Here is a 7,500-nt window from a genome sequence, read left to right on the forward strand (position 1 = left end):
GGTAGTATGGCCGTAAGCGAGGGAAAACGTGAAAATTGTCCCCTTTATAGCAGACAGGGCACTTCCGGGTCGGGGGCGGAGTAGTGGGGTGAATTTTTTTCATTTATTCACCTCCTCGCGGGTGCACGAAGGAGGGGCCCGCTCCCGTGGTGGTTTGAGCGCTCAGCCTGTCAGGCTCGCATACGGTCCGCTGCGAGCACGCAGCTCCTCGGTACTTGATGTCTGTTGCAAAAGTGTGCTTTTCCAGCGGAGGTGCAACACATCAATAAGAGATTTAAAAATATCAGTTCAACGTTGTGGCTCTCCCAGTTAAGGCTGAGGTGAAAAAGTGGAGAAAAGGAAGCGCGAAATAACGTGAAAGAGTGTTCACGTGGGTGCAAAAGCTTACAGCACCTGGTATTCCCAGGCGGTCTCCCATCCAAGTACTAACCAGGCCCGACCCTGCTTAGCTTCCGAGATCGGACGAGATTGGGCGTTCTCAGGGTAGTATGGCCGTAAGCGAGAAAAGAAGTGAAAATTGTCCGTTTTATAGCTGACAGGGCACTTCCGGGTCGGGGGTGGAGTGGTGGGGTGAATTTTTTTCATTTATTCACCTCCTCCCGAGTGCACGAAGGAGGGGCCCGCTCCCGTGGTGGTTTGAGCGCTCAGCCTGTCAGGCTCGCATACGGTCCGCTGCGAGCACGCAGCTCCTCGGTACTTGATGTCTGTTGCAAAAGTGTGCTTTTCCAGCGGAGGTGCAACACATCAATAAGAGATTTAAAAATATCAGTTCAACGTTGAGGGTCCCCCAGTTAAGGCTGAGGTGAAAAAAGTGGAGAAAAGGTAGCGCGAAATAACGTGAAAGAGTGTTCACGAGGGTGCAAAAGCTTACAGCACCTGGTATTCCCAGGCGGTCTCCCATCCAAGTACTAACCAGGCCCGACCCTGCTTAGCTTCCGAGATCGGACGAGATCGGGCGTTCTCGGGGTAGTATGGCCGTAAGCGAGAAAAGAAGTGAAAATTGTCCCTTTTATAGCTGACAGGGCACTTCCGGGTCGGGGGTGGAGTGGTGGGGTGAATTTTTTTCATTTATTCACCTCCTCCCGAGTGCACGAAGGAGGGGCCCGCTCCCGTGGTGGTTTGAGCGCTCAGCCTGTCAGGCTCGCATACGGTCCGCTGCGAGCACGCAGCTCCTCGGTACTTGATGTCTGTTGCAAAAGTGTGCTTTTCCAGCGGAGGTGCAACACATCAATAAGAGATTTAAAAATGTCAGTTCAACGTTGTGGCTCTCCCAGTTAAGGCTGAGGTGAAAAAGTGGAGAAAAGGAAGCGCGAAATAACGTCAAAGAGTGTTCACGTGGGTGCAAAAGCTTACAGCACCTGGTATTCCCAGGCGGTCTCCCATCCAAGTACTAACCAGGCCCGACCCTGCTTAGCTTCCGAGATCGGACGAGATCGGGCGTTCTCAGGGTAGTATGGCCGTAAGCGAGGGAAAACGTGAAAATTGTCCCCTTTATAGCAGACAGGGCACTTCCGGGTCGGGGGCGGAGTAGTGGGGTGAATTATTTTCATTTATTCACCTCCTCGCGGGTGCACGAAGGAGGGGCCCGCTCCCGTGGTGGTTTGAGCGCTCAGCCTGTCAGGCTCGCATACGGTCCGCTGCGAGCACGCAGCTCCTCGGTACTTGATGTCTGTTGCAAAAGTGTGCTTTTCCAGCGGAGGTGCAACACATCAATAAGAGATTTAAAAATGTCAGTTCAACGTTGTGGCTCTCCCAGTTAAGGCTGAGGTGAAAAAGTGGAGAAAAGGAAGCGCGAAATAACGTGAAAGAGTATTCACGTGGGTGCAAAAGCTTACAGCACCTGGTATTCCCAGGCGGTCTCCCATCCAAGTACTAACCAGGCCCGACCCTGCTTAGCTTCCGAGATCGGACGAGATCGGGCGTTCTCAGGGTAGTTTGGCCGTAAGCGAGGGAAAACGTGAAATTTGTCCCCTTTATAGCAGACAGAGCACTTCCGGGTCGGGGGCGGAGTAGTGGGGTGAATTTTTTTCATTTATTCACCTCCTCGCGGGTGCACGAAGGAGGGGCCCGCTCCCGTGGTGGTTTGAGCGCTCAGCCTGTCAGGCTCGCATACGGTCCGCTGCGAGCACGCAGCTCCTCGGTACTTGATGTCTTTTGCAAAAGTGTGGTTTTCCAGCGGAGGTGCAACACATCAATAAGAGATTTAAAAATGTCAGTTCAACGTTGTGGCTCTCCCAGTTAAGGCTGAGGTGAAAAAGTGGAGAAAAGGAAGCGCAAAATAAGGTGAAAGAGTGTTCACTTGGGTGCAAAAGCTTACAGCACCTGGTATTCCCAGGCGGTCTCCCATCCAAGTACTAAGCAGGCCCGACCCTGCTTAGCTTCCGAGATCGGACGAGATCGGGCGTTTTCAGGGTAGTATGGCCGTAAGCGAGAAAAGAAGTGAAAATTGTCCCCTTTATAGCTGACAGGGCACTTCCGGGTCGGGGGTGGAGTGGTGGGGTGAATTTTTTTCATTTATTCACCTCCTCCCGAGTGCACGAAGGAGGGGCCCGCTCCCGTGGTGGTTTGAGCGCTCAGCCTGTCAGGCTCGCATACGGTCCGCTGCGAGCACGCAGCTCCTCGGTACTTGATGTCTTTTGCAAAAGTGTGGTTTTCCAGCGGAGGTGCAACACATCAATAAGAGATTTAAAAATGTCAGTTCAACGTTGTGGCTCTCCCAGTTAAGGCTGAGGTGAAAAAGTGGAGAAAAGGAAGCGCAAAATAAGGTGAAAGAGTGTTCACTTGGGTGCAAAAGCTTACAACACCTGGTATTCCCAGGCGGTCTCCCATCCAAGTACTAACCAGGCCCGACCCTGCTTAGCTTCCGAGATCGGGCGTTCTCAGGGTAGTATGGCCGTAAGCGAGAAAAAAAGTTAAAATTGTCCCCTTTATAGCTTACAGGGCACTTCCGGGTCGGGGGCGGAATAGTGGGGTGAATTTTTTTTTTAAATATTCACCTCCTCGTGGGTTTACGAAGGAGGGGCCCGCTCCCGTGGTGGTTTGAGCGCTCAGCCTGTCAGGCTCGCATACGGTCCGCTGCGATCACGCAGCTCCTCGGTACTTGATGTCTGTTGCAAAATTTTGCTTTTCCAGTGGAGGTGCAACACATCAATAAGAGATTTAAAAATATCAGTTCAACGTTGAGGGTCCCCCAGTTAAGGCTGAGGTGAAAAAAGTGGAGAAAAGGTAGCGCGAAATAACGTGAAAGAGTGTTCACGTGGGTGCAAAAGCTTACAGCACCTGGTATTCCCAGGCGGTCTCCCATCCAAGTACTAACTAGGCCCGACCCTGCTTAGCTTCCGAGATCGGGCGTTCTCAGGGTAGTATGGCCGTAAGCGAGAAAAGAAGTGAAAATTGTCCCCTTTATAGCTGACAGGGCACTTCCAGGTCGGGGGCGGAGTAGTGGGGTGAATTTTTTTCATTTATTCACCTCCTCCCGAGTGCACGAAGGAGGGGCCCGCTCCCGTGGTGGTTTGAGCGCTCAGCCTGTCAGGCTCGCATACGGCCAGCTGCGAGCACGCAGCTCCTCGGTACTTGATGTCTGTTGCAAAAGTGTGCTTTTCCAGCGGAGGTGCAACACATCAATAAGAGATTTAAAAATATCAGTTCAACGTTGAGGGTCCCCCAGTTAAGGCTGAGGTGAAAAAAGTGGAGAAAAGGTAGCGCGAAATAACGTGAAAGAGTGTTCACGTGGGTGCAAAAGCTTACAGCACCTGGTATTCCCAGGCGGTCTCCCATCCAAGTACTAACTAGGCCCGACCCTGCTTAGCTTCCGAGATCGGACGAGATCGGGCGTTCTCAGGGTAGTATGGCCGTAAGCGAGAAAAGAAGTGAAAATTGTCCCCTTTATAGCTGACAGGGCACTTCCGGGTCGGGGGCGGAGTAGTGGGGTGAATTTTTTTCATTTATTCACCTCCTCCCGAGTGCACGAAGGAGGGGCCCGCTCCCGTGGTGGTTTGAGCGCTCAGCCTGTCAGGCTCGCATACGGTCCGCTGCGAGCACGCAGCTCCTCGGTACTTGATGTCTGTTGCAAAAGTGTGCTTTTCCAGCGGAGGTGCAACACATCAATAAGAGATTTAAAAATATCAGTTCAACGTTGAGGGTCCCCCAGTTAAGGCTGAGGTGAAAAAAGTGGAGAAAAGGTAGCGCGAAATAACGTGAAAGAGTGTTCACGTGGGTGCAAAAGCTTACAGCACCTGGTATTCCCAGGCGGTCTCCCATCCAAGTACTAACCGGGCCCGACCCTGCTTAGCTTCCGAGATCGGACGAGATCGGGCGTTCTCAGGGTAGTATGGCCGTAAGCGAGAAAAGAAGTGAAAATTGTCCCCTTTATAGCTGACAGGGCACTTCCGGGTCGGGGGCGGAGTAGTGGGGTGATTTTTTTTCATTTATTCACCTCCTCGCGAGTGCACGAAGGAGGGGCCCGCTCCCGTGGTGGTTTGAGCGCTCAGCCTGTCAGGCTCGCATACGGCCCGCTGCGAGCACGCAGCTCCTCGGTACTTGATGTCTGTTGCAAAAGTGTGCTTTTCCAGCGGAGGTGCAACACATCAATAAGAGATTTAAAAATATCAGTTCAACGTTGTGGGTCCCCCAGTTAAGGCTAAGTTGAAAAAAGTGGAGAAAAGGTAGCGCGAAATAACGTGAAAGAGTGTTCACGTGGGTGCAAAAGCTTACAGCACCTGGTATTCCCAGGCGGTCTCCCATCCAAGTACTAACCAGGCCCGACCCTGCTTAGCTTCCGAGATCGGACGAGATCGGGCGTTCTCAGGGTAGTATGGCCGTAAGCGAGGGAAAACGTGAAAATTGTCCCCTTTATAGCAGACAGGGCACTTCCGGGTCGGGGGCGGAGTAGTGGGGTGAATTTTTTTCATTTATTCACCTCCTCGCGGGTGCACGAAGGAGGGGCCCGCTCCCGTGGTGGTTTGAGCGCTCAGCCTGTCAGGCTCGCATACGGTCCGCTGCGAGCACGCAGCTCCTCGGTACTTGATGTCTGTTGCAAAAGTGTGCTTTTCCAGCGGAGGTGCAACACATCAATAAGAGATTTAAAAATGTCAGTTCAACGTTGTGGCTCTCCCAGTTAAGGCTGAGGTGAAAAAGTGGAGAAAAGGAAGCGCGAAATAACGTGAAAGAGTATTCACGTGGGTGCAAAAGCTTAGAGCACCTGGTATTCCCAGGCGGTCTCCCATCCAAGTACTAACCAGGCCCGACCCTGCTTAGCTTCCGAGATCGGACGAGATCGGGCGTTCTCAGGGTAGTATGGCCGTAAGCGAGAAAAGAAGTGAAAATCGTCCCCTTTATAGCTGACAGGGCACTTCCGGGTCGGGGGCGGAGTGGTGGGGTGAATTTTTTTCATTTATTCACCTCCTCGCGAGTGCACGAAGGAGGGGCCCGCTCCCGTGGTGGTTTGAGCGCTCAGCCTGTCAGGCTCGCATACGGTCCGCTGCGAGCACGCACTCCTCGGTACTTGATGTCTGTTGCAAAATTTTGCTTTTCCAGTGGAGGTGCAACACATCAATAAGAGATTTAAAAATATCAGTTCAACGTTGTGGGTGCCCCAGTTAAGGCTGAGGTGAAAAAAGTGGAGAAAAGGTCGCGCGAAATAACGTGAAAGAGTGTTCACGTGGGTGCAAAAGCTTACAGCACCTGGTATTCCCAGGCGGTCTCCCATCCAAGTACTAACCAGGCCCGACCCTGCTTAGCTTCCGAGATCGGACGAGATCGGGCGTTCTCAGGGTAGTATGGCCGTAAGCGAGAAAAGAAGTGAAAATTGTCCCCTTTATAGCTGACAGGGCACTTCCGGGTCGGGGGCGGAGTAGTGGGGTGATTTTTTTTCATTTATTCACCTCCTCGCGAGTGCACGAAGGAGGGGCCCGCTCCCGTGGTGGTTTGAGCGCTCAGCCTGTCAGGCTCGCATACGGTCCGCTGCGAGCACGCAGCTCCTCGGTACTTGATGTCTGTTGCAAAAGTGTGCTTTTCCAGCGGAGGTGCAACACATCAATAAGAGATTTAAAAATGTCAGTTCAACGTTGTGGCTCTCCCAGTTAAGGCTGAGGTGAAAAAGTGGAGAAAAGGAAGCGCGAAATAATGTGAAAGAGTATTCACGTGGGTGCAAAAGCTTACAGCACCTGGTATTCCCAGGCGGTCTCCCATCCAAGTACTAACCAGGCCCGACCCTGCTTAGCTTCCGAGATCGGACGAGATCGGGCGTTCTCAGGGTAGTATGGTCGTAAGCGAGGGAAAACGTGAAATTTGTCCCCTTTATAGCTGACAGGGCACTTCCGGGTCGGGGGCGGAGTAGTGGGGTGATTTTTTTTCATTTATTCACCTCCTCGCGAGTGCACGAAGGAGGGGCCCGCTCCCGTGGTGGTTTGAGCGCTCAGCCTGTCAGGCTTGCATACGGCCCGCTGCGAGCACGCAGCTCCTCGGTACTTGATGTCTGTTGCAAAAGAGTGCTTTTCCAGCGGAGGTGCAACACATCAATAAGAGATTTAAAAATATCAGTTCAACGTAGTGGGTCCCCCAGTTAAGGCTGAGGTGAAAAAAGTGGAGAAAAGGTAGCGCGAAATAACGTGAAAGAGTGTTCACGTGGGTGCAAAAGCTTACAGCACCTGGTATTCCCAGGCGGTCTCCCATCCAAGTACTAACCAGGCCCGACCCTGCTTAGCTTCCGAGATCGGGCGTTCTCAGGGTAGTATGGCCGTAAGCGAGAAAAGAAGTTAAAATTGTGCCCTTTATAGCTGACAGGGCACTTCCGGGTCGGGGGCGGAATAGTGGGGTGAATTTTTTTTTTAATTATTCACCTCCTTGCGGGTGCACGAAGGAGGGGCCCGCTCCAGTGGTGGTTTGAGCGCTCAGCCTGTCAGGCTCGCATACGGTCCGCTGCGAGCACGCAGCTCCTCGGTACTTGATGTCTGTTGCAAAATTTTGCTTTTCCAGTGGAGGTGCAACACATCAATAAGAGATTTAAAAATATCAGTTCAACGTTGTGGGTGCCCCAGTTAAGGCTGAGGTGAAAAAAGTGGAGAAAAGGAAGCGCGAAATAACGTCAAAGAGTGTTCACGTGGGTGCAAAAGCTTACAGCACCTGGTATTCCCAGGCGGTCTCGCATCCAAGTACTAACCAGGCCGACCCTGCTTAGCTTCCGAGATCGGACGAGATCGGGCGTTCTCAGGTTGGTATGGCCGTAAGCGAGGGAAAACGTGAAAATTGTCCCCTTTATAGCAGACAGGGCACTTCCGGGTCGGGGGCGGAGTAGTGGGGTGAATTTTTTTCATTTATTCACCTCCTCGCGGGTGCACGAAGGAGGGGCCCGCTCCCGTGGTGGTTTGAGCGCTCAGCCTGTCAGGCTTGCATACGGTCCGCTGCGAGCACGCAGCTCCTCGGTACTTGATGTCTGTTGCAAAAGAGTGCTTTTCCAGCGGAGGTGCAACACATCAATAAGAGATTTAAAAATATCAGTTC

The 7,500-nt window shown here is 52.5% G+C and overlaps 12 non-coding genes and 4 pseudogenes across 12 annotated transcripts in view; all 16 read right to left on the bottom strand.

Moving 5' to 3' along the window:
- LOC147188632 (5S ribosomal RNA) overlaps positions 1-18 on the bottom strand; it is a 119-nt gene extending 101 nt beyond the window's left edge. The window contains exon 1 of the ribosomal RNA XR_015098670.1: positions 1-18. This exon is cut by the window's left edge and continues 101 nt beyond it. This is a non-coding gene — a ribosomal RNA (5S ribosomal RNA).
- Positions 19-381: 363 nt separating this feature from the next.
- Positions 382-500, bottom strand: LOC147188633 (5S ribosomal RNA). The gene has a single exon (XR_015098237.1). It is a non-coding gene; the product is annotated as a 5S ribosomal RNA (ribosomal RNA).
- Positions 501-864: 364 nt separating this feature from the next.
- On the bottom strand, positions 865-983 carry LOC147188634 (5S ribosomal RNA). Its single transcript, XR_015098029.1, has one exon. It is a non-coding gene; the product is annotated as a 5S ribosomal RNA (ribosomal RNA).
- Positions 984-1,346: 363 nt separating this feature from the next.
- On the bottom strand, positions 1,347-1,465 carry LOC147188635 (5S ribosomal RNA). Its single transcript, XR_015098671.1, has one exon. It is a non-coding gene; the product is annotated as a 5S ribosomal RNA (ribosomal RNA).
- Positions 1,466-1,828: 363 nt separating this feature from the next.
- On the bottom strand, positions 1,829-1,947 carry LOC147188636 (5S ribosomal RNA). The gene has a single exon (XR_015098005.1). It is a non-coding gene; the product is annotated as a 5S ribosomal RNA (ribosomal RNA).
- Positions 1,948-2,310: 363 nt separating this feature from the next.
- LOC147188637 (5S ribosomal RNA) lies at positions 2,311-2,429 on the bottom strand. The gene has a single exon (XR_015097884.1). It is a non-coding gene; the product is annotated as a 5S ribosomal RNA (ribosomal RNA).
- A 363-nt stretch (positions 2,430-2,792) lies between these two features.
- On the bottom strand, positions 2,793-2,901 carry LOC147188638 (5S ribosomal RNA; annotated as a pseudogene).
- Positions 2,902-3,267: 366 nt separating this feature from the next.
- LOC147188639 (5S ribosomal RNA) lies at positions 3,268-3,376 on the bottom strand (annotated as a pseudogene).
- A 364-nt stretch (positions 3,377-3,740) lies between these two features.
- On the bottom strand, positions 3,741-3,859 carry LOC147188640 (5S ribosomal RNA). Its single transcript, XR_015098142.1, has one exon. It is a non-coding gene; the product is annotated as a 5S ribosomal RNA (ribosomal RNA).
- Positions 3,860-4,223: 364 nt separating this feature from the next.
- On the bottom strand, positions 4,224-4,342 carry LOC147188641 (5S ribosomal RNA). Its single transcript, XR_015097836.1, has one exon. It is a non-coding gene; the product is annotated as a 5S ribosomal RNA (ribosomal RNA).
- Positions 4,343-4,706: 364 nt separating this feature from the next.
- LOC147188642 (5S ribosomal RNA) lies at positions 4,707-4,825 on the bottom strand. The gene has a single exon (XR_015098673.1). It is a non-coding gene; the product is annotated as a 5S ribosomal RNA (ribosomal RNA).
- A 363-nt stretch (positions 4,826-5,188) lies between these two features.
- Positions 5,189-5,307, bottom strand: LOC147188643 (5S ribosomal RNA). Its single transcript, XR_015098283.1, has one exon. It is a non-coding gene; the product is annotated as a 5S ribosomal RNA (ribosomal RNA).
- A 363-nt stretch (positions 5,308-5,670) lies between these two features.
- LOC147188644 (5S ribosomal RNA) lies at positions 5,671-5,789 on the bottom strand. Its single transcript, XR_015098674.1, has one exon. It is a non-coding gene; the product is annotated as a 5S ribosomal RNA (ribosomal RNA).
- Positions 5,790-6,152: 363 nt separating this feature from the next.
- LOC147188645 (5S ribosomal RNA) lies at positions 6,153-6,271 on the bottom strand. Its single transcript, XR_015098095.1, has one exon. It is a non-coding gene; the product is annotated as a 5S ribosomal RNA (ribosomal RNA).
- A 364-nt stretch (positions 6,272-6,635) lies between these two features.
- Positions 6,636-6,744, bottom strand: LOC147188646 (5S ribosomal RNA; annotated as a pseudogene).
- A 366-nt stretch (positions 6,745-7,110) lies between these two features.
- Positions 7,111-7,228, bottom strand: LOC147188647 (5S ribosomal RNA; annotated as a pseudogene).
- Positions 7,229-7,500: the final 272 nt, after the last annotated feature.

The sequence above is a fragment of the Hippocampus guttulatus genome, chromosome 20 (genome assembly GCF_054856545.1).
Source record: "Hippocampus guttulatus isolate MCC_2025c chromosome 20, RoL_Hgut_1.0, whole genome shotgun sequence".
Taxonomy (NCBI): Eukaryota; Metazoa; Chordata; class Actinopteri; order Syngnathiformes; family Syngnathidae; genus Hippocampus; species Hippocampus guttulatus.